The sequence below is a fragment of the Mus musculus genome, chromosome 10, assembly GCF_000001635.26.
Source record: "Mus musculus strain C57BL/6J chromosome 10, GRCm38.p6 C57BL/6J".
In the NCBI taxonomy this organism is placed as follows: Eukaryota; Metazoa; Chordata; class Mammalia; order Rodentia; family Muridae; genus Mus; species Mus musculus.
The window spans coordinates 44,923,043-44,948,876 of record NC_000076.6 but is presented as its reverse complement, the minus strand read 5'-3'; the positions used below and the strand labels follow the sequence as shown (position 1 = coordinate 44,948,876).

The 25,834-nt window shown below is 40.5% G+C and overlaps 1 long non-coding RNA gene across 1 annotated transcript in view; it reads left to right on the top strand.

Moving 5' to 3' along the window:
- The first annotated feature begins 5,600 nt into the window (after positions 1-5,600).
- The window catches only part of Gm40638, a 40,660-nt gene continuing 20,426 nt past the window's right edge, over positions 5,601-25,834 (top strand). Inside the window, exons 1-2 of the long non-coding RNA XR_871626.1 lie at positions 5,601-5,667; positions 13,208-13,328. This is a non-coding gene — a long non-coding RNA (predicted gene, 40638). The remainder of the gene's footprint in view (positions 5,668-13,207; positions 13,329-25,834) is intronic.

The window sequence follows — 25,834 nt, the reverse complement described above, 5'->3', positions numbered from 1 at the left end:
AGGAGATGGGGAAGGATTCTAAGGCTTCTGACTTGGAAAATGGTGGAATTTAGTGAAAATGGGAAGTATGATAAGGGTTTAGGGAAATGTTGAGATTTGTTCCATACTTGAAAATCCAATTAGACATGTTTATTCAGAAGGCAGGCACGGGTTTTTGTATAAAAAGTAGCCTGGGCTGGCCATCTGGATCTGAAAGTCAGCAATCTGTAGTTGGTACTTAATAGTGAGGTGGGCATTTAATCATCACCTGAATGTTTTATGGAACACTGTCTTATGTGGCATTTGCTATGGATTTCTTCCAATATTGAGTGACATTTGTTGCAGGTTATAAGCATTGTTTTATTTCTTTGCCAATTGATTGACGGTCCTTGGGTTTATATCTATTCTACAAGCTTCCTAAGATTTATCAGGGACTCAGGCCTCATAACAGTTAAATAATTTGCTCAAAGTCATCCAGCTGATTCACAGAATTGAGAGGAATGATTCTGTGTTATACTGCCTCTTGGAAGTAGGAGTCCTCAGGAGATGAGTCACAGAAAGCTGTTCATAACTTTACCTAAAAACATGGCCTCACCTCACTGTAATTTATGGTCTTTAAGCAAAGGCAGATGTTAGCTATGTGCTCTACTCTCCGCATCCTCATACATAGTCATCCATGTATCTTCTCTCTGCCATCCTTACCACGCTGGAACCGTGAATGCTTACTGAGCAAAATAGAGCTGAGTCAAAAGCTCTGTTTTTTTTTTCCCATTTCTTTTTTTCTTACAAAGTCATAGCCTAAGAGACAAAGAGCCCTACTGGGATTGTCCCTTTGTCCCCATGCAATGAGCAAGGCTTTGGCTGTGTAACTGCACATAAAGTATGCCATAGTACACAAGCTGGAAGGAAAAGTGAATCTAAAGGAAATGACAGTGCTTATTTAGCTTGGGAAAATATCATCTCTTAATTAATCAGTGTAGACCAGTTCATAAAAGGGAGGAGATTTCAGGAAACATATGGTAATTTCACATTTTATTATGAATCATTGGCTCTGACTAGGGTAGGCTTTCTATTACACAAACAGTAGAGAAGCTATTTCTAACTCAACATGATGACTACCCATAGTCTCCTCTTATAGCGTTGACCATACTGTGATTCTCTCCAAGAGCCTATCTAGATTATCATATTGCAGAAATATATTGGGTGACATAAAATATTTTCAGCCCAGTACAAAATATTTAAACTTGAATATTGCCAAGTCTCTAATTGCCCCAGCACAGTTGTCTTTTTTGTTTGTTTTGTTTTCTTGGTTTGTTTGCTTGCTTTGTTTTATTTTGCTTTACCCCTTACTTAGCAGAGCCAACACAGTTTAAATAAAACATTGTTCTGGGGACTAGTTCCCAATAAGATAATTGGTTATTACTGAAGCTAGTGACTTTGCTCTGCGTTCTTAAAGGAGCTTTGCTAGTGTTTGTGATCTGTGATCGGAAGAACAATATATTTAACAATATTTAACTTTTCTATTGCAATGACATTAATTTTAAATATTTACATGAATTTTAAATGTTCCTAGGACATTTCAATTTGTTCACTTTTTAATGATAATTCTAGCTCAAGATCCCCCTGTCTCAGTTGGCTGAATGTGAGGGACTCAGACATGTACCACCAGGTCTGGCTCATCCTATCCTTGGTATTGTTCCTTAGTGAGTTCTCCTATGTTAGGTTATGAGGATAAACATAGCTCAATGAAACAAGTAAATATTGTTTGTGTTCACTCAACTATTCTGTGACTACATTGTCTCTAATATCATATATAGAAAGAGATAAAGATATGAACCTAGAATACACACTTTTATATAATCACATAAAATTACTTGGAGGAAAAAAAGGTATAAAATCATGTGTAACAATAATAACATTTACAGTTATCATTATATGATTTTTATCACTATGCTTTCATATTTGAAAACCAACTTCCAGCAAATTCTTTTTATGGTAGAACAACCTAAAATTTGCCTACTAAAATAATGTTCATTGACATTAATTGTTGGCTTTAACCAAAATGCTTAGTTCATTACATTCACTATTCAATCATGCTTAAATTTCACAAGTGCAGGTAAATTTTATTCTTTGGCAGCTCCTGACAGGACAGCCGCTAGCTCAGTTAATATGTTCACATTTAATCATGACAAAGAGCCTTTCTTTCTCTTCTTTTTCCTCCCCTTCCCTTTCCCTTCCCATTCCCTTTCCCTCTCTCTCTCCTCCCTACCCTTCCTTTGCCCTTCCCTTCTCTTTCTTTCTTCTCTCCTCTCCTCTCTTCCCTTCCCTTCCTCTCTCCTATCCTTTCCTTTCCTTTGCTTCCCCCTTTCCTTTCCTGATACTTCCCTCCCTCTTTCTTTCCCCTCCCTCCCCAACCCTCTCTCTCCTCCCTTCTTTCTTTGTTTTCTTTCTTCCTCATTTTCTGTTTGTTATGTATGGAGCCCAGATTGGCCTTCAAGCCACTTTGACCTTCAATTCTCCTGCCTTAGCCTCCAGAATGCTGGGATTACATGTGTAAACTCCATATCCATCTCAAAAGATCTCTCTTGGCCTGGAGAACTTGCTCAGTCTGTAAAGTGTCTGCTGAACAAGTAAGAAGATCCAAGTTCAGGTCCCCAGAGTACACATTAAACCCTGTGCATGGGGCTCAAGAGCTGGGAGTGTGTGGAGCCAGCAGTTCTCTGCAACTCCAGCTTGGCTGAGTGAGGTACAAGCTCAAAAGAAAAGTAGAGAGCAACTGAGGAATCACACTGGACCTCAGCTTTTGTCCTCCACACCCACACAAATGCATGTGTGCCCGCATGTCCACATGCCAGCACCCACACTAACAATAACATGCAGGACATACAACACAAGATATACTCCCACCACCACACACAGTCTGCTTCTTAGAGCTGAGTTGATTATCCTCCATAAATACATCTACAAGAATTATAAGTAAAACTATTTTCATAATTAAAATTTCCCCTTTTCACAGTTGGCCTCAAAATATCTTGAATAACCAATTCATTTATCCTGGCATTAATAATGCAAAATGATTTAATTCCACAATTATTTTTGATGCTGGGGCCAAACCTATACTGTATACAGGGCCTATAGTAGGCCAATACTATACCACTGAGCCATATCCCTAGCCTGCAAAGTGACCCAATTCTATAGCTAAATATATTGTATTCTGAATTTCTAAAACTGTTTTATTTAATTGATTGTGCTGTGCATTACAAGCTGAGTCATTTAACTTAGCCTTAGTTTCCTGTGCAAGCTTTGCAAATTGGCTACAGTAGCTGCAACACTGAGTGGGAATGAGTTCCCCATGTACACAAACACCCACTGAAGCAGATTCATATCCAAATGCTCTACAGATAAACTGTCAAGGTGATGTGGACAGCAATGGGTCGTCTCCATAGTGATGTAAGTGGGGATAGGATCATTCCAGTACTCAAAATGATTCAAGGCTCTTCTGAAGAACTGGAATGGACCAGTCTCTCTGCAGACAAGAGGGAGTGGCCTGGTGGTTGGATTGAAAACCAGTTAGTTCTTCCTGGGAAAATCAGTCCCCAGTTAAAGGGAAAGGAAGTAAGCCAGGCCACAACTTGTGTACAGTGTCATAAGCATTTCCAGGTAAGAGTGCTTGGCTCCCAGACTGACATTTTAAGCTGATTATGCGAACTGCTTTTCTGAAGAGTTTTACACCCATGTTTTCTTCAATACATTAAAAAAAAAAGTGGCAGTAGACTTTTGAAATAAAGAAAACCCTCAGCTTTCCCCATCATATTATAGATTTCTCTTAGGGCACAGCAAAATCAAACAGCTCTACAGTTGGTAATGTTAACTAGCAGAAGTCACACTATATCCTAGATCATTGGTGGCTGGATGTCTGAACCAAGTTGAGCAGCCTGGAGGAGTTAAGAAGGAGAGAAAGCAGAGGGCTGCTATGCTTACTGACGACGGTGAGCTTCTTTCTTCAGTGCTGGGAATTTAGCCTTAGCTTCACACAGACCAGACAAGCACTTTACCACTGAGCTGTATCCCCAGCCCAATTCTGACATCTTAAGCCATCCCACTGAACATTGTTGGAACTTACCGAAATGGCAGTATTGCCAAAACCGCATCGTTTCCCTCAAAATCAGGTGATGGAAGGGAATGTGTGCAATAGAAAAATAGATAAGTAAACTGAGTATCACATAAGTGAGAAGAATATATAATAAAGTTCAAAATTCTGGTAACTCCTGACAGCCATCATATAGAACCCAGCAGTCAGACTGTTGAAGCCATGTGCATGCTGATACGGCAAGCCTCACCTTAGGAACTTGGTTCCAGGGAATACTCTGTTACATCAGCTACTTAGCTACTTTGGTACTCTACTTGGATCTATTGAACCCACTGTATTCTCATAAACCTAGGGAAGGCCCTGAAGATTCATGGAGGCTAGTCAAATACTGAGCTTTGAACCCCAACTCTACAACCAAGGAGTTGCACCTGAAAGAACCTTTTAAGTTCACCAGAACCTTTTCCCATCCAGACATGTGTCATGCGTAGGAGTTACCACTCTTATATTTCTATGTGCCCAACTTACAGGTAGCCCACTTTCATGACTCAGCTTAACCACTGGTCCTTGGATGAGTCTTTCCCAGTCTGGTGCATAGAGACTTCCTATCACCCTAACACAGCACTCCACCCTGGCTATACAGTACCTATGATCTACCTATTTGTTTTGCTTTAGGCTGTAAGTCTTTCTAGGGAGGAGCCTTCCACTAATAAACATCTTTTCCCTAAGAGCAAGCCCAACACTTAGGAGAACCTCAAGACTGAAAAATAATCTGTTAGTTTCTCTTCTTACAGCGAAAACTTGTAAAAGATAATCTTAAAACATAAAAGGCTGTGTGATGTGATCAGATTTCTATCACTGGTAGTTTGAACAGTTGGTATTACTCAGGGTTAGTAGCTTCAATCCTGGGTTCAAATCCCAGATCTTCTAGCTGCTTAAATTGATAAAATGCTTAGATTTTTAGTTGTTTTTTTTAAAGTATTTATCTTCAAGTTTATTTAAAAATTATGTATTCTGGATGAATATGAAAAGCATGTATAGTGAGTAATAGGGTGGACTGGGAGGGGGATGTAATTAAAAAATAAATTCATAAAAATAAGTTTTAAAAAGTAGAGGGAGTGGGAGATGGTGGAGGAGACAAAAGCTTAGAATAGGAAGAATTAACCGAAAACAATGGTTATGTGAAAACCCACATGGAAGCCTAAAACTTTGTAAGATGTCCTTTTAAAAACGTAAGTTTAAAAAATAGAAGAACTGACAAGATGGCTCAGATGGTAAGGGCATTTATACCTTGAATCCCTAGAGCAGTGGAAAGGAACCACTCTCACGCGTTGTCCTTAGATCTCCAAAAGCATGTTGTGACACGCACACATGTGCACACACAATCGGTATCAAAAAAAAAAAAAAAGGCGTCCTTCTTAGAACTTATATCCTCTCTACCAATGATCAATAATTTCCAAAGTGTGTTCTAGAGAATGTTGGCATCATGGGATATTCTATGAGAGAGTTCTATCATATGCTGGTAGGTCTTGAATATGGCAACAGGTGATACGTAGAAGACAACATGCAATGTTGATCCTAAACTTACTCCAAGAAGTCAGGTATGATGAATTTCTGATGTAGAAACCATCCTGTTTATTAAAGAATATTGTTTTAATATATGTTTAATAGTTCAAAATTCTGATTTAGTTCCAAGTTGTCTTCCTAGTTAGTTGGCTGTCACATTGCATCATGACCTGCCGGGAGCAGCATCCTCTCTCTCTTTGGTTCATGTGCCCTAATGGGTTTACACCTTCACAGTCAAAGGCCCAAATGTTGAAGAAATCTGTTCCGTTTTAAAAATATTGTGATTTGGGAAAAACCAGTTTCAATTTTGTCCATGTGTATTATTTTAAAAGTTGCATTGCTTTGATTTCGGCACAGAAGTTAAAACAAGTGTGTCTTATGGTTTTGAGTTGTACTGAGTTTGTCAGGGGAGTTCTTGGGGGCATTTCTGCAAAGGGAGATGAATGTCATCATGTGGAACCAATAGTGGGTTTTTTTTTTAAAAATAAAGGAATATTATTTTTTGTTATGTACACTTATTACCAGGGGACATACACAGCAAAAGAAAAAGAGAAGGAAAACCTTCCATCACTGGCAAAACAAATGAAAGAGTCTGTTTTCACTGGCTCATAAAATAATCCTCCAAACATTTAGCAACAGTATTTTTATTTTTCTCATTTCAGACACTTCACGGGGATAAAAGACTAATTTACAAGTGAAAAATAGTCACACAGACAATTTCAACGGTCCAAATTGGAAGCTGGTCACATCCCACATTTTTAATTAATAACATTTCTGCTAGTCACATTAATTCATGAGGGATTAATGGTAGTGAGTATGTGATAATCCCAATGCTAAACAGAACTGTCAAGTCGGGACAAGGCTGCAGACACAGATGAAATAGACACATTCCTGGGTTTAAGGGCGTTTTTAAAGTATGATAATTGAAATGCACGTCCAGGGTAAAGGAACTGTGAAATTAGATGACCCACCCAAATCTGAAAAGACAATGCCCAACCAAAAGGGACAAAAAACCATCAAGGGTAGGCTAGAGAGAACATTCAGCTCCCCAGATGGACTCTCAGGCAGTCCTGGGTGTGAATCCCAGTCCAATCCCTAGCTGAGTGGTCCAATTCCTTCTGTAAGTCACTGTATTGTGCTTGTAAATGGAGATACATAACATCTATTTCTCAGAGGTGTGCTGAGGGTAGAATAATTAATACACAGAAATACATATTATGTGAATAGTATAAATAATTGGCCACAGCCTGTAGCAATACCCGGGCACAGTGGAAGGGGATTAGGAATTTGAGGGGAATCAAAAGCAATCTGCTGACTTTGCCTTGATTAACTGAAGCAAACATACTTCTGAGATCCATACCTGGGAACAATGCAGTGCATTTCATTGCTTTCCAGATAATCTACCCTGTTCATCACAAACATCCTCTAAGCCAGTGGCTCTCAACCTTCCTAATGCTGTGAGTCTTTAACACAGTCCCCCTGTTGTGTTGACCTTCCCCCCACCACACACGCACAAATCACACTTATCTTTGTTGCTGCTATTTCATAACTGTAATTTTGCTACTGAGCTATGTCTCAGTTCATAAGAAATATGAGAGATGTATGTATCTTATAAGAAAGATATCTTTTTTCTGATGATTTCGATCCATAGGTTGAGAACCACTGCAGTCTAAGCAAATGTGAGTGGAGAGAGTCCATACCCTACTTCCCAGATTCTATTACTTACAGGTTTCCTAGATAGTTCTTGTGAAATGACCAAAACAAATAAAGTGAAGATGACTCTTTGGTCCAAAAGGGCAGAGGAATATACAATTATAAAACTGCCTGAAATGGGGGGAGGGGGGGGAGAAAAATGATTTGTGTACAAAAATCTGACATAACACGATGAAGAAAGTTGGCTGTCAACCTTGTGGAGAAAACAGCTTAAATGTAAACAAAGGATTCCTCATGGTTAGGAGCACAATGCTTGTTCTGTTAACCTGAGACGCAAATCCCTTCCCTAATGGGGCGGAATTCACGGGTGGCAGATCCACAGCCATTGGCATGCTCGTATATTCTAGAATCAACTGAGCTCAGCACGATGGTGGGGAGGCATTACTCACAGAGCCCCGCTCAGCACAGCATCGATTGTTTTCAACTTAAAACTTTTCCCATAGTTAATCTGAGGAGTTGGTGGTTCGTTTTAGTGCTATGTAGAACTGAAGGCTAACCGGAAGTCAATCTCATGTGCTTACTACACAAACCCCCTCTTCCTTGTAACACGGGCTGGATTGGACAGAGTTACTGAAGATTCTGGAAACAGCTCTTCTCAGCCAAAAGCCTATAACTCAACCTTTTACTCATCAAGCGGGGGCTAAAGAGAGCAGTGCAGGCAGAAGAGATGCAGTCACGGATTGCCCACTGCGACCATAGCTTGAGGAGACTCATTATTTAAGTTAACTTGATTACTGATTCCCCCACCCACCAACCTGATTTTCAAGACATTAACCAGCCACTAGAGACACTTAAAATTTAGACGATATGTAGCAGAATCTCACAAGAGTAAGAGACACAGTAAATGATCTCTCTCTAGAGGAAGACACAAACTGCTTTATAATAGTTTTTTATTTTATTAATTGGCATTTGCTACTGATTGGCTTCATGACAAGAAGGGTCAATTTTGTTGGTGAGGTTGTTGTCATAACACTCTTGAGTCAACAGTAAACATCAGCTTTTAAGGCCGAAACCATCAACATGACGCACAGCCAGCGACATTTCTCCTTCGCTCCTAGTGCAGCGGCCTTGGAGGGCAGCCTGGGAAAGTGCGCTGCTCACTCCCCGGCTCTATTTATACACAACTATTGAAAGTCGGAGGCTTTCTCCATGGCTGGCCTCTTGAATCAGAGTGTGAACACAATTCCCATTAAGATGCCACTTGAAACAAGGAAGCTGTATTCATATCCTGTGAGCAAATGTGGATTTTTCCAATCATACCCATCTAAATGTCTCAGTTCCTGAACGCATGTATGGGGGTGCCAGGCCAGCGTTTCCAGGATTCGGGGCGGGGGAATCCTGTGAGTGCCCCTCATGACTTAGGAAACTTATCTGTTCTGAGAAACCCAGCGGTGTTTATCCCTGTAAGAATTACTCATTTCTAATTTGAGAAAGAAGTCATTTGGGAGGCGAGACTTTTACTGAAGTGATTCATGTCCTTTTTTATTTTTTTCCCCTACGGGGATTAAGTGTGTTGCTGGACAAAGCACGATGTGAGGCGCATCATTTTATAACAAATGAAAGCAATATGTGATATTAGGGAATGGAGACTTTCCAAAGTCTAATTCTGCTTTCTGTCTAAAGGCAGGATTAGCTTTAAGGGTGTTCTTTTTTTTTTTCTCTTTCTCTCTTTTTTTCTTCTCTTAAGTATCTCCAGTTCTAATATCATGTGTGAGGGACTCTCAGAAATGCAACCAGCACAGAAAACACGTGCCAAATGTCCTGGTTTTAATCTCACAGAAGACCTTTAAATGGTGGTCCTTTGAGGATGGCTTTGTTTGAATTGTGGGAACAAGGCCTGGGGACAGGGATTGCCTCTAAGAGCAGCTCAGACCATCTGTGCTGGCACACACAAAGCCACATGGACACTGTGCCCAGGTAGGACACACTCAGCCAGAAGGGGTGAGAACAGCTTTATGAAAAGAGGAACAGATTGGCAAAAAAAAAAAAAAAAAAAGAAGTGGTGTGTGTGTATGTATGTATGTATGGGTGTATATATATTTGTGTGTATGTGTGTATGTATGTTTGTGTGTATGTGTGTATATTTGTATGTGTGCATGTGTGTGTATGTGTCTGTGTGTGTGTGTATGTGTGAGTACAGTTAGGGACTGTTGTTAATGGAAAAGAGATGTACAACCATACAGAGAGCAACCAAAGAACTAGGAAGAGATAAATGCAGACACAAAGGTGTCTTCACAGAAAGTCCTACAGGACATGGTTTATTTCCACCAGGATTCTATGTGATACAAATGCCCTTTCTACTACTGGCAAAAGACACTGCAAATAGACAGAATTATTATTTATTATAACCAATAGCAACCTACATTACTTTAGGAAATCTTGTTTTGTTTTGTTTGTTTAGCTTTGTTTTTTCATGACAGGGTCTCTCTGTGTAGCCCTGGCTGTCTTGGAAATTGCTCTGTAGACAAGTCTGGCCTCAGATTCAGAGATCTGCCTGCCTCTGCTTCCCAAGTGCTTGGATTAAAGGTGTGCACCACCACACCACCCGGTTTACCTTAGGAAATCTTTAGAAAACAGTGGGAAATGGATAGATGTTAAGAAATAGATTTTCATCTTGGTTCTCTTCTTCTTCTTCTTCTTCTTCTTCTTCTTCTTCTTCTTCTTCTTCTTCTTCTTCTTCTTCTTCTTCTTCTTCTTCTTCTTCTTCTTCTTCCTCCCCCTCCTCCTCTTCTTTTTCCTCTTCTTCCTCCTCTTCCTTTTCTCTTCTTCCTCATCTTCCTCTTCTTCCTCCTCCTCTTCTCTTTTGAAAATTATGTACCATGTGCTTTGCTCCTGTTTACTCCCTCCCTCAGTTCGTTCCAGAGCCCCCTCAGTCTCTATTCACCTAACTTTGTGTCTTTAAAACAAACAACCAAGGATCAAGTCCAGTTTGTGCTGCCCACATATTCTTAGATGTATGGTTGTCCACCGAAGAATGATCTCACCAGGGACTATAGTCTTTAATAAAAAACAACAAACAAAAACCCCAATTGAATCCTCTTAGCAGCCATGATAACTAGCCAATAGCCCCATAGCTAAAGGTCTCACTTTATGCTTGTCTTGCCCTGTCTATATTCGGACTTGGGCATGCTGTCATGACTGCTGTAGGTTTATATGCAGAGCTTCCCAGCTGTGTTTGGAAGACAGTTAGTTACCCTGTAGTCATCCACTGCCTCTAGCTCTCACACTCTCCAGAGGAGGGGCTGTGATCATGTATGTCCCATTTGGGACCCATCATTCTGCCCTTTCTCATTCTCTGCACCATGACAATTGTAGGTCTCTGTGGTAACTGCCATCTACTAAAACCAGAAGCTTTTCTGATGATGACTGAGAAACTGGCCTCTGAGCCTTAGTTTGTAAAGAGGATAATGGATTCTGAAAGTTCCTTCCTTTACCTGAGAAATCAGCATAGCATTATAATTTTTGAAGATGATTTTTGACCTTTGCTCTTATACAAAGAATGCTCTTTCTCTCAGTTTTATTCACTCTAAATTCTTTCCTTCAGAAGACAACTATAAAAATGTTCTACTAGTTTGGTAAATAGGATCTATATGAAATATATGGATTCCAAATGTAGTTCCGCAAATGGATTCGAGATGACAAACTCACGATTCCGGACTTTGGTTCTTAGCCTCCAAAATTACCTTTGTACCTATGCCTGCCAGGCAAAAGTTTCTGAGGGCTGTTATTTTGGATTAAGCAACTCTGTCTCTAATAGAGCAGGTAAAAAAGGCCAAAATGGGGTCACATTAAAGTTCTAGGTCGTCACACTGATACACATCCCACTACTACTGACACTAGTCTCCCCACCCACAAAAGACCTATCCCAGCTGCAGGGAAAAGGAAGTTCCCTTTGCCCTGTTCCTTCACACAAAGGTAACGTGATTTCCTTCTCTCTGGCATTCAGCCTCCCAGCCCGATTTGCAATGTATGCAACTTTCAAAGGACCAATATGATCTCCTTTCTGGTTTCCCTCTCTTTTACTGGATCCTTCCTTCAGTCTCTCCTGCCCTGCTGGCTCCATTTGGTTACTGAAAGAACCATCTGATCCTAGAATCCATAACAAAGCTAATTAAGATCATTAAACTAATTTGGTCTACTTAGTCTTGACATACCGAAGTCCTTTGTGCTATTGTGTTGTGGTTTTCTTCATTGGAGACAATTTAGCTTTTCTTGTATTGAAAAGAAGGAAGGAGGGAAGGAGGAAAGAAAGAGAAGAAGACTTGCAGAAAAACACGGAAGTAAATATTGAAAAATTTAGGAGGCATACTGTTAGAATTTTAAGTTGTCCACACCAGTTCTCCACTCTTACCGAGATCCAAGTAACACATGACAGGATTCTTTTGTATGTGGACATACTGCTGGCTCAGGCCACACACAGGCTTGCACCTTTCCTAATTAGTCTCTTTCCCTACAGCCACCCTTCCTGCTTCTGTTTCCTCGCCCCGACTTCCTTCTTGCAGGCCCAGCACACTGACTTCAGGCTCTATCCCAGTGCTGAGACAACTCTTGCCAAGGCTTGCCTAATGGTTGCCTAATGGTTACCTCATTCCCCACAGCTGTCCCCATGGTTCCCTTTCCGAAGATTCCCTTCCTGAAATGCTCTCTTTCCCTAAGATCCGTGATGGGGATCTTTCCTATTCTGCATTTCCCCTTCTTCTTGGTCACCATTTAGAATCCTTGTCCGCCATGACATGTGTGTCCTTTTGTCATGTGTCCTTGGCTGTTTTTTTTTTTTCTCTCAGGCTCATCCAGGGAAGTTTCCATCAGGTGCCTTTTGTTGTTGTTTGGTCTTTGTAATCTCAAGTGTAGATCTCTTCTGGGATGCTCCAGGCTACTGGATGCTCCAGCTGCCCTCTACAGTTCACCTCCCACAGGCATCTCAAGGCTACTGTTCAAAAGTCAACTCTTGATCTTTCACCAAGACCTGCCTTCTATTCCTGAAATCTGTGTCTCCTGAAAGGATTCCACCACCCACTCCATTATCCACCTCCACGCAGAATCAAGTTCTCATTTCCAACCTCTGATACATCCTCCACCTAGGCCCTCCTTTCTGTTGGAGTCACTGTGGATGGAGATTTGTTGTTTCTCGATTACAGACGTCTCTGTCTGGTATCAGTCCTCACCATGCAACCAGATGATCTTTATAAAATTAAATCATGTAATAGTATCACCTATTCCTTAGACCCACCTTAAAAGGCTCCATTAAGCACATGTCAAAATATAAACCCTGAATTATGGTTTCTTCTTTCTTCTGATGCACACCCTCTGCTCTTCCAAACAGTTTCTTAAATCACAGTTGCTCAAACTACACCTGGTATGATGCTGCACACCTGTTGCAGCCCTGGGAGGCTAAGGCAGGAGGATCATCATAGTTCTAGGGTAGCCTCGTCTATATAGTAAACTTCAGACTAGCCTGTTGCTAGGAACATAAGTAAAATGATTTTGTGTGACTTGGAATAATGTAATGTTTCCAAGATGTGTTAAGGAGCCAAGGACACGGCAGCTCAACATGAACCAAGCCTAAAACAGGCTCCAATATGTGAGCCCTGATAGCACAAAGGTTCCACCTAGTAGAACTATAGGAAACTGAAATTTTGGAGGCTGCCCTATGATCATACTGCCTAATTCCTTGGACATGGCATCTCAAACCTCTATGCTCATTCCTACCAGCAAGGGGACTTTGAGATTGTCCACTCAATGACTCTGGCTCCAGCACCATTGCTGGGTTCACACATAACTGCCTGTTAGTGCTAGCTGCTGGCTTGTACTCACAAGGACCTGCTGCAACTTCTCTCAGTACTGTTCTCCTGGCCTCTACAGCTGAAGGACCTCCTGGTGTATATGGGCCCAGTTTGCTTCCCAAACGCCATCACTGGAGAGGACTCCCCAGTACATGAAGCATCTCCTGTCTACCAGTCCCCCACTTCATGTTTCCACCAAGGTACCATAGTCTTTGTAATAGTATAATAAGGACATAAGATTACCACAGTCTATATAATAGTACAGTATTGTACAGAAGATTTGTGTGAATAAATGGACCTTATTGAAAGGCAGATCGTGTGTGGACATCCTAACTTCCAAGTAACTCACAAACCACCCTGGCTCTGCTTCTCACACCTATGATACAGCGTGAGGCCAAAGAACAAGGCATGGCCACCCTCTGATGCTGTTCACAAATGTTCTTCCCTGTGGAGGTTCCTTGACCCATAGCTTGGTGTGATGCACTAAGAATGCCATTTTTTGTCTTCTGTTCCACAGTGAGCTGGTGAAGAACAGGTCTGATGCTTACATCCTCCATGGCACTGCTAATTAAAGCAAAACTCAATGTGAAAACTGGAATTTTTGAATTTAAAGTATATGTTGCTATTAGAAGATATTTTAAAATTGTCACATGATTTAAACATACATCATTTCTCTTCTATCCTTGTTTATTATTAAATAATATGATTTTAATTTTTCTAGTAGAAAGAAATCAAATTTCTAGCTTATTTCTAAGCCTGTTTCCTAACAGACAAACTTAAATGATGTCCTTCAATGAACATCCACAGACCCCTTTAGAGATTCCAGATGTAAGTCATAACTTGTTTGGAAATTTTCTTTCCATATTCAGAACAAAATGTTGCAACTTAGTTTCCTTTTATCAAATTAAGAAAAAAAAAAGATAACATTTCATATTAAAACTCCCACAGAAAGATTTTCTTCTAAGATGTCCAGTATTTAAAACTCTTCAGCCTTGTTTGGGAACATTATTCCTAGATTAATTTTATGATCAATGAACAGAATTTAATATATGTGATTTTTTATTCATTTAGTTGCTCCTCTCTTCCTTCCCTATAAAGCTCCAAAGGACAGGGGAACTTATGATCTCATACCTCCATGTCTTTATGAATGTTGGGATATTTTGTCTTTGTTCTTGTTGTGTCTGATGAAAGTCTTCTTTTAAGACATGCTAAAGACAACATTATTTACCAAAACTGAGAGAGAATGTTACATTCATTAGGTCTTAGAGTTGTACAGGACCAAGTTGCTATTATGAAACAATTCCATATGTCTAAACTTGACTGTTAGACACAGCTTGTTGAAAGTTTTGAATTTTGAAGTTATCTTTCGGCCAGCCATAGACATTGTACCAAGTGAATCTGGGATGAGTTTAGTGTCGATTGAAGTTGGCACATGTGTCTGTGGGAAACAAAGCACAACAGAGTGGGATTCTATTTCTAAGCCAGAAACCAAAGACAAAGTTTTCAAGAATTACTCCACCTATAATGATACGAACACTGAGTTTGGAAGAAGCTCCGTTTAACCCAAATAAGTTATTCAACAATAACTTTCCCAGTATTATAAACTAAGCTTTTCTTCTACAGTTTTCTTGTTAGTGACCATTACTCAGGAAGTTGTACCACATCAAGAGACACCCACAATAGACTCAGTATTCTCGACTTAATAACATTTAAGCAAGCCATTGTCTTCACAGCCATGGTTGTTAAAAAAAGAAGAGAGTCTTTCCCAAAGTATATGCATCTGGTTAGAAGAGAATAGGCTAAGCCCCAAGTTACAAGAAAAAGTGACATTTTTGTTTCCTGATTCAGCACAAGAAAAAGCCAGATTCTGCAAGGTTTAATAGCTGTTCTTTTGTGGGGGGTCTTAGAATCCAACTCCTGATCTGGACACAGGTATTGCAAAATCAGAATGAGGTATCTTCCTAAGTTAATGATTGGGACAGTCAAAATGTCTTCTGTCTTTCTGGGAAATATCACTCTCATTTGTAATAAGCCAGAATGACTTCTCCCAGAGATAACTCAATGAAGAAAAGCATAGACTTTCCAGTTTTTCAAATGCAGAAAAGAAACAAGTTAGATGGTTGTTTATAAAAGTGAATCCAGTAAAAAGTGTCTCTGTCAATGATAAACATTTATTTTATTCTGCATGTTTAGAACAAGGAAAGAACACGCTGAAAGTTGGCCAAACGTGATAACTAGTAGTTTTCACAGAGCCCATGAGCCCTGTGATAAGAGTGTTTTTAAAGACATCTTTGCTTCATTTCTGAATGGATTGTGGTAGGCAGACAGAGAGAGACAAAAAACAGGCAAGGGTAAATAAAAACAGGGTCCCCATTATGACTATGTAACTTGTGTGATGCTGTTTCAGTTTTACAAGTCTGTTGTCTAAATTCTATACAACCCCAGAGGCCAAGTCTTCTCTGATGCATACCTTCTCTGATACCTCTAGCGTTTGATCGTGTGTCACTTCTGTGCTTCACTTACATACTTATCTGATTCTGGTTCCAACTCCCCAAGGACTTTACCACTTAATTCTGTGATAGATACCTAGATTGTGGTAAACTTATGACTAAAGGAATGGTGGCCCTTACATGGTAGGTGGGTCAGAAATGACTGTGGGGTTATTATGAAGCAGGAGATACAGGTTAGTAGTAACATTATAGAAGAGTCTAAGAAAAATGGAGGGTGGTATCAAGAGAATAAACAACAGATTCCAGGATCTAGGATAAGAAGTGTTGCAATGCATATGACTTTGGCTGTGACATTTGATGGTGGTCCCACTAGGGCAAAGATAAAACCCACTAAAGGATCAAGCATTTGGAGAAGGAGCCCAGCAGCAGGGAAGTCATTTTTTTTGAGAGGGGCAGTCAAAGACACCAATAAAGTAATCAGGAGTTATGCTCTGACTCAACGTTGGCTGTATCCAATAGCTAAATACTGAAGTTAGGTGTGGGAAAGGGAAGACTCTTGGAATATCTGGTTGGGGCTGGATTCCTTGCCACCATGTGAGAGTCACATTCAATTCCAGGAGTTCTCTCTGTGCTGAGAGGAACAGCAGAAATGGTCCTTGGCCAAAAGTTCTAAGGAGATTGCTAGTCATAACTGAAAAAAATGGGAGTGCAAATTGATAAAGCAGAATACAAGTCCCATCTCCAGACAAGTACTGTAAGATGAGGGAATTATGACTCAGTGCACAAATGTGCCAGTAGCCAGAGCTTGGTAAACCCTGGCGGGAATGGGGATATTTTGCCTCAAGGTAGATGGAATGCTAAATTTCATTTCTTTTGTTCCTGCTAATGGGCAGGGCTATGATTACAGGACCATTTGAACCCGTGTTGTATGACTCAGAAGCAGGCAGGTCAAAACACAGTGGAGGAAGAAGGAAGCATGGCCTAGGCTTTGGTTACCCCCTACCATCTAGCCTCAAATGCCTGGCACCTTTTAATGACTGTTAAAGACTCAGCCAGTGCTCTGTTTTACAGAAATTCCCTAAAGTCCCCACACAGTGTGGACATCTGGGCTGTGAGAGTCCCCATTATCACCACTCTTTCCTTTAAGGTCAATAGTTTCATCTCTTTGCCCTTAAAATGTCATGCAATTGCTTATGGTTGATTGATATTGCTTTTAAAAATCCTATACATCCAAACTAGATAGCCTTTTAAATGGCAGATAAACATTTATCATATTTGTATGAATGATGTTTGAAGTGTAAGTGGGGTGTTCTAGTTCATAGACTTTCAAATGGAGTCAGCAGGAAAGCCATCTCTAGTCAGCACTGACACCAACGGGACCTAAGTGGCTCAAGAGATGAGGTGTCTGCAGGGGAATCCAGCATCAGGCACAAAGATGCACAAAGGCATCACTAAACACTGGGTTTCTCTCCATATTTCTTGTCTTCTGTGATCAGCTTCTCTCAGGGGGAAGCTTACCAGAATCACCAGGCTACAGGCCTGTTTATTTCTGTATCTCTACAGACTCATTGCATCAGTAATTTTACCAAGTGCTGGGAACTTAGGGTCGGTGAGATACCTACCTCAGAGGATAAAAGTGGTCAACATGTGAGCCTGAAGAACGGGGTTTGAATCCTGGGACTCACAATGGACAGAGCACTCACTCCTGAAAGTTATTACCTGCTCTGCAGATGCATGCTGTGGCAGGCTGGTGTTCACACTCCATCTGCCTCCTTACCTCCTACCACACACTTGACCTTGCAGACTTTCTCATTCAGGGACAGCACTGTTGATTCACGAAGCTGATGTTACAGACTCTCCCCTCGATCCTTCTTCCTTGGGTCTTGGGTGTGGAGACCATTTTCCCCAGAACCATATGAATCTTAATTGGAAGCTACAATAGTTAGGGTGGCTGAAAAGGAGAATAAATTTCAAAGAAAGTGTCCATCAGTGTCTGAAGTGGCCAAGAACTGACTTCAGGGGAAGGAGAATAACTTACAGGGACACAGTGTAGCACAGTGATATAATGACGCAAAGCAAACTCCCCCAACCCAAGAAACAAACGACAAAATGAACTTGGGTAAAAAAAAAAAAAAAAAAAAAAGCATGGAGTAGTTTGTTTAGACCAACATAGCAAAGCACTATAAACCCAGGGGTTTAAATAACAGAAATCATTGTCTCCCCGTTCCGGAGACTAAAAGTCTGAGATCAAGGTGTTGGCAGGGTTAGCCTTTCTGAGGGCTGTGTGGGTGGATCTGTTCCAGGCCTCTCCCTAGCTTCTGGTGGTTTTCTGGCACTCCTTGGTTTGAGAAGGCATTGCTTCAATCTCTGCCTTCTTGTTCACATGGCATTCTTCCTGTACAGACATCTGGTTCTTTGTCTAGTTCCCAATCCCTGATTTTTTAAAAAATAAGAAGATAGTCATAATTGAGTTGGGACCCACTCAAATGACCTTATAGTAATCTGGTGAGCTACAAAGAACCTATTTCCAAATAAAGTCACATTTACAGGTAGTAAGGAAACTCCAAGGCCTTTTGAAGGACTGCACATCAAATCACAGCAGTAGAATTAGCTCACACCACAGCAGCCGTATTGTTAGGTGTCACCTCTGGCATCACAGCCCCTGTGGTGTCCCCCACACCTATCCCTGCTCTGCAGTGTCACAGACACAAGCCAGTTCCTACAAATGTGGGTGGCAAGAGTTCATGTCTGGCTCCTCCCTTTTTCTCCTACCCAAATTCTCAGAGGAAGTATACTCTCCCAAGACAAAGTCTCCAGTTGCTGGGAAACGAGATTTGAACAGTCCACCACAGGTGGCAATCTCTGAACCATCGTGCACGGTTTTTCCTGGTTTCAATTAGGAAAGGGCTGGTACATAGTTATGCACCGTGCTATGAGAAAAGCCAGGGAAACTGATTCTGATGAAGAGTGAGTGAAAAGTATTAGAGATGGCATGCCTGGAAAGCCATAGGGCCACTTCTCCGGTTCTGCATTCTGTCCTCAGGGTAACTCAATCTGTCTCCTTTGTACATAAAAGAAAAGGAATGGTGTTTTGTAGTTGTCATAAGCTAGCAGAGCATGATGTGACCTTAGACAAACCATACTAGGAGTTAGCGCTGGCTGTAGTCACAGAAGACGCACAGAGGCTGAACCATGCAGGTATCTGCCCATTGCACAAAGCGTCTTCATTAGCTCTTGTCTGATTCTGGTCCATTTGCTTTGAACTATACTGAAATGTCTGTGTCTTTGAGATAAGCTTTCCTAGTGATGCTTTAGTCTGTATATTTTTATAGTATTTTGATATTGTTTGCATTTTTCTCAGTGACAGCTTATCTCTATATGCTCACCCCTGCTCAAAGTTGCATCTCTTTGTAGAGTAAACGACCTTGTACTTATTACAGTGTTCTCAAGGCACATGGCATTGAAGATTGAGAAATGTCAGATGAATTCATGGGTAGGGGATGTAAACACTGTATTTGTTTTGATTGTTGGAAAAGCAGGGCTAGGGGAATTTACTAAGTAGTTTTTAAAGCCTGGATGGCATCAGAGAGAATATGGGAAGGGACACCTAAAACTAAAGGCCATTTGAAGGCTTGGATGGAAATCTCATATAGTAGAAGCATCTTACAATATAGACGCATATGAGAGAAATCTAATTGGAATTGCCAAGTAATAGTGGAGACAAAGTCCCAGCCAGACTTTTCTCACTACCAAATGAAACACCAATGCCAAGAATAAGTTACATCTAACAAGTGTTGGCCAAAGGGGCCCCTTGTTAACCCACAAACAACTCAGGCTAGTGCCAAGGCTATTAGTTGCTCTAAACAAACTAGTGGTAAGGCCCTATTTCTAAAGGCAGCAGCAATATAAGTCACTGAAAACGGAGAAGTTCATCTGGTGCCTATACTACCCTTACTGGTTAGTATTCATGGTATAGTAAAGCACTTTGCATACTACCAGAGGAGAAAGGTAAAGACCAACCCAACTACAAACCTTACAATCTGTGATGGTGACCTGCCTACCAGACACTACTCATGTAGTAGTGGCACAAGAGTGGTGGGAGTAACCAATCACTACCTGGTTAGAATTAAGGACCACTCCATGAGATGGAACACCTGTCCAATACTTCCCAGGTAACCAAGAACATGCAACTAGATAGGCCATGGTCCTGGGGGAAAATAAAATATGATCATTCTGCCAAAGGAGCATAGCAATAAATCAATGCCTAATGATATTCTGCTACACGTATAGTGTCAATCATTACTGAAGATGCTTCTTCTGTAGTAGATGGGAATAAAATCACAGACTGACAACTGGACAATCTGCAAAGAGTGAAAGAACATGAAACACAAAATCCCAAATGTGATGCCTACATCAAATCCTTCACGGGTCAGAGAACTCTGTAGAAGAGGAGGGAGAAATCCTGTCAGAGCCAGAGAGGATGGAGGATTCAAAAGAAATAGGGCCTTCTGGGCTCAGTAGGCCCAACACACATATGAGTTCACAGAGACTGTGGCAACATGCACAGGGCCTGCACAGGTCTATACCAGATGTGACTTCTTAAATTTCATCTCAGAACATAATCACTTGAGAATAAAGTATTAAAAAAAAAAACCTTAAAAACTCAAAAGCCAAAATGGTTTCAAGACTTTGTAAAAACCCTTGCTACCACTGAGATCCCCCTGCCCAGGAGGAACTGGGCTGCACTGTTGCTATCCCAGTGGAGGTGATTGGCATGTGTTTATTTCATACTTCTTAGAGTTGTGGCCATCCAAATGCACCAGAGAAGCAAATGTCTGAATTGTTTTTCTATTTGCAAAATGAAATTATTTATATTTGAATTAAAGATGGTAATCAAAACCAGAAGAGTCGTATCTGGGTCATAAAGGAATGAACAGCATTTAATTGAAACCTCTAAGAGGCTTCACTTTAATGATGTCAGCGGGAGATCTAGAGGTACAGAAAAGTAGGATGGAATTACGTGACTAAACTAAAATTTAGAAGAATATTTAGAATGTTTCTAAGAAGCACACATTGTTGACTATGTATCTAGTGTCTGTTAGGTGCATTCTGAACAAGAAACACTATAAAAAGATACTCCTATGATTCTCTGGCGTGTCACCTTAATTCACATCTACTTCAGTCCTTGGTCATGGACTTCTAGAGGAACATTCTTTTTGGAAAATTATTATTATTACTTCTTGGAACTTTGTGCAATATATTTTGATACTATTCAGCCCTTCCCTCAAGTTCTCCAAGATCCATTTCTCTTTCCCTACCCACCCAGTTCTGGGTCTTGTTTTTGTTAGATAGCCATCAAGTCTAATTTATATTACCCATGTATTCTTGCTCTTCACTGGAGTGTGCTTAACTCCAAAGGGCTATATTCTAAAAGACTCTCTTTCTCCCAGCCTTATCTAACTGTGTGTGTATTGGGTGTCACAACCTATGCGTCAAGTCAAGTCTGGTTAGCCATCCTCAATAAACCAATTAAAAGATCAAAATTAAAAATGAAAACCAGGGAAAAAAATCTTATCCCCAAATCCAGACTTGTTCAATGTGGCTGTCTTAGTTACGGTTTTACTGCTGTGAACAGATATCATGACCAAGACAACTCCCATAAAGGACACCATTCGATCGGGACTGACTTATAGGTTCAGAGGTTCAGTCCAGTATCATCAAGGCGGGAACATGACAGCATCCAGGCAGTCAGGTTACAGGAGGAGCTGAACGTTCTGCATCTTCATCTGAAGGCTGCTAGCAGAATACTGACTTTCAGGCAGCTAAGATGAGAGTCTTAAAGCCTACACTCACAGTGACACACCTACTCCAATAAAGCCACACCTACTCCAACAGGGCCACACCATAAAATAGTGCCACTCCCTGGGCCAAGCATTTACAAACCATCACAGTAGCCATATTGGAAGAGGGACAAAGAGATGTCGCAAATTCAAATCTGCCTTTAGAGTCAGAAGTTCAATCAAAGTTTAAATGGAGGACAAGATGTGGTCTCACCCACCACTTACCCAACATTGAGCTTCAATCTTAATCTGTTTGGTGGTTTGTCAAGTTGTTAGAACAGTATAAAGTCTCTTTCTGGGTGACAAGTTTTTCCTCTGGATGGCAGCATAAAATTCCTGGGGGAAATTCCCAATTCTTTTTGTAGCCCATTATTTCAACAGTCTGATAGTGAGAGTTAGAGACAAGAATATCTCTTTAGAATATTTTCATTTTTTTTGCTGGCTGATTGCACCAGTTGGTATCAATTGCCACTACCTCTCCAGTGAGGGGGTGGGATTTTGTGCCTCTATCTCTTCTCCATGTTGGATTTGGGTTGGCTTGAGTTCTTATAGGTCTTGTGCATCATGTCACAGCTGCTACGAGCCCATACGCACAGCTGACCTACTGTATCGGATCGGAAAAGCATTGTCTCCTCGTGGCCATCCACTGCCTCTGGCTCTCACACTGGAAGAGGGGTGAAAGCATAAGACAATATTCATCTTTTTTTTTAAATGAAGGTAGTTGAAATATCTGGTAGTAATTCTCTTATCCTAACACCACGCGTTGGTCAGTTTTTTTGTGTGTGCATTTTCTGCTTTTTCTCCAGCAGCCTTTAATCGGGAGTCCCATCAGGATATCCACTTACTTGTGAATTACCTTCAGTATTCTGCCTACTTACTTGTAGTAATGGAAAAGAATATTCTTATTATCGAGTCTCCCAGTGGCTTGAGGAGCAGTAGTAGACTCAGATGCATTTACTGGCAGGAAGTGTAAAGAAACGTGACTCTAAAGATGGGAGAGGGCATGGTTGGCCTTTGATGTACTGGGAGCCATGTGTTGTGCCTGAAAGGATTCAGCTCATTGACCACCATGACACCAGGCAGTTAGCACATACTCATGAGTACTTCTGTTTATGTGTTTTAGTTTTCTTTAGTTGGACAATGCTAATAAATCATTATAGATCTTTTGTCCCTTTGAAACACAAACTCAAATCCACAAGGCTTACTTACAGTAGTGCTAAAAATAAAGACTTACAAGTATTTTCTGATAAAGGTAATTGATTAAAGTAAACAAACAAAGAAACAAATTTAATGACTTAAAAACCAATTTTCACTGTCAGATTAACCTGGGAGAGCCTTATGGACAGTTCAATTCCCAAGAAAATTGTCATTATCTTGCATTTATTTATTTATTTATTTATTTATTTAGACTTAATTATGTGAAGGCTATTGGGCGCAAAATTGTGTCCTGTTTGTGTATTTACTGGAACTATTAAACACAGTGTTTACTATGGTATTGACTCTAAAATCAACCCAGCACTCCTAAAATTGCTATCTCCCAAATCAACCCAAATTCAGAGGAAACGGCTCAGCTTACCACTGCAGGCAAGAAGCTCATCTTCAAAGACTAGGGACGGACAGACACTTTAAACAAGTCTTACCAATATAAATTCATCCGAGCACCGAACAGGAGGAGAAAACAAAGACTGAGTAATCGTCAGTGGACCAGGGTGTTCCCTGAAGCCGGGAATCTGGAAATTGTTAATTCCTATTTTTCTATCACCGCCCCAAAGTTTCAGAGCAGGCATGGATATCTGGGGCACAGTCCGCACAATCCGCTTTCACACTGCAGCATCTGGCTCTTGGGAAGGCCGTTGCCGGCTTTCTTGAAGCCTTTCACCTTTTTGTCTGGTGTGTTCTGGCATCCAAAGATGTGTCTGAATTACTTTGTGATGTTAGAAATCCTACTTTCTCTTCACTCATAAAATCTGCAACCTGGTACAGGAATGTTAGATCTGTTTCCTGAGTGTATATTTGAGGGAAGGTCATGGAACTCTTCCTTTAAATCCATTGGGGCCGTTGCCTTCCCACCCCAGAGACCAGGCTTTCCTTTTGTCAAATGGTCTGCAGCTGAAACCACAAGGCCTCCGGTGATCTGTGAAATCATGTCTTTGTCTTCTGCTTGATGAATGAAGTAGATCTCTGTTCTTTTGTAAAAAGAACACAAAATAAACTAATGTACAAAGGAAATCCCACACGGTTTTTAGAGCAAGAGTTTTGAAGAAAAAAAATGCTTTGAATTTATTACAGCATAAATAGTATCAAACCCAGATGGTTTATTATATTAAAACATCATTTAAATTTACCTTTTAAAGGAGGATATGCCAATGTTAACACATATATCTCCAAAAGTGCATTCTTTATGACCTAAAACAAACACTGCATTTTCAAGAAGTGACTAAGATGAGACTAGTGTCAGCAATCCTCCCCTTCCAGACAGAGACGATTTCTCAAAAAGCCATATCCTGGTTATATTGTTTTCAAGTCACATGGAAGACCATGGCCACAATGACTAAAAATTTCCAAAGAAAGCTATAAATATTTGCGGAAGTAATTTTCTATTTCAACTCTAGGCTGTTGGATGTTACAAATAGTTCAGTATCCGCCTGTCCCTGTTTAGTTTATGTTGCTGGGATAAAGCACTGAGCAAAAGTAGCTTGAGGAGGAAGGGTTTGTTTGGCTTCCTGGTCACATCCTTGAGGGAAATCAGTACAGGCACTCAAGTAGGAACCTGAAGGCAGGAACCAAAGCTGTGACCATAAAGGAACAGTGTGTAGTGGCTTGTTTCTCATTGACCACCCAGTCTGCTTTCTTATACAACCCAAGACCACCCACCCACTGGTGGCACTGCTCACAGTGGGCTGGACTCTCACAGGTCAATCATTAATCAAGAAAATGTCCCATAGGCCAATCTGATGGGAGAATTTCCTCAATTAAGGTTCCTGCTTCCCACGTGACTCCAGTTAACGTCAAGTTGACAGAAACTAACCAGCACAATATTTCTTTCATTCTCAAATGTCGTCTTCCATTAAAACAAAGTGAAGACAGCACCTAGAAAGTGACTCCATGCCATTTTATTAAAAGGACCTGGATCTCTCAACTTCTCTTTAATGCTTGTGCATACTTTGGGTATTTAATTAGCTTTTTGACTCTTTAAATTGCAAAGTACTTTTCTAGCCATTTGAGAGGACCTTTCTTGTAAGTCTATGCTATTATAAAAAGAATAAAGCAATGTTGTTACCTAACGTCCTTTCTATGGACTATGAAGAGTGGAGAGACACAGATATTTGTGGGAGTGGCTTGTTTCCATATGTGAATATTAAGCTACAACCTGTCTTTGAGAGGTTAGGATAGGAACTATCTAGGCACAACTATATTTATTCCAAAAGCAGAACAACTTGATGTACTTAGGAAGCCAGAAAATGACACCCCGTTAACATGAAAGTCACTTTGGACATAGCAGTGGCATACCTGTGATCTCAACACTCAGGAAGTAGAGGCAGGAGGGACACAGCTCTGGCCAAGCTGGGACTACATGGTTAGCTCTAGTCATCAAGTAATTAATCGGTCAATCAACCAATCAATCACTAAATGATAAAATCAATAATAAAACTTAAAAAAAAACAACCATTCGTTCCATTTTTGTTGATATGATTAAGAATTTTTGTTCGGGCATCATTTTCTTTTTGGCCATCTACATAAAATCATTCTGTTAAAGTCTCAGTTTAGGTTAATAACCAATGATCATGCAGTTCTTCCACTGGCCAGTTTGAACCTCATACACATAGTTTAAGTGATACCATTGAGAGTAACAGACGGAAAGAGGATTAGGGGGACTATTTTCTGACTCTTGAGCCCATAGCTAGCCTAGTGACCCATAAGACATAGGTACACAATAAAAAACACATAAATTACAAGTTTACAAACTAACACTTACCATTATTTTTAAACAATTTTTTTTTAGAATTGTATGTGTTTGTGCTACAACTAGTCAAAACTCGCATTTAAATTGATTTGACAACCGCCAATGTAATGGATCACAGTTCACAAATGGGCTCCAAGCCATGTGGTTGTGTGCTGGTGGGCAGTTTATTGCACTCTTTGTGGTCACTTAGGCATTCTGCCTTATACTTGGTGAAAATTCTAATAGCATCCTAAGATTATTTTTTGAGACATGGCTTATTGTACCCCAGGCTGGCTTGGAATTAGCAAGCTTCCTGCCTCAATCTTCTGAAATGCAGGATTTACAGTTGCATGCCATGGTGTCCAGGTACCATCTAGGGATTCTTAATGATTATACTCCTTTAGCTGTGATGTAGAAGTGAAGAGGAATGGGCTGAGGAGAGGAATAGATGAGTGAACGTGATACGATTGGCC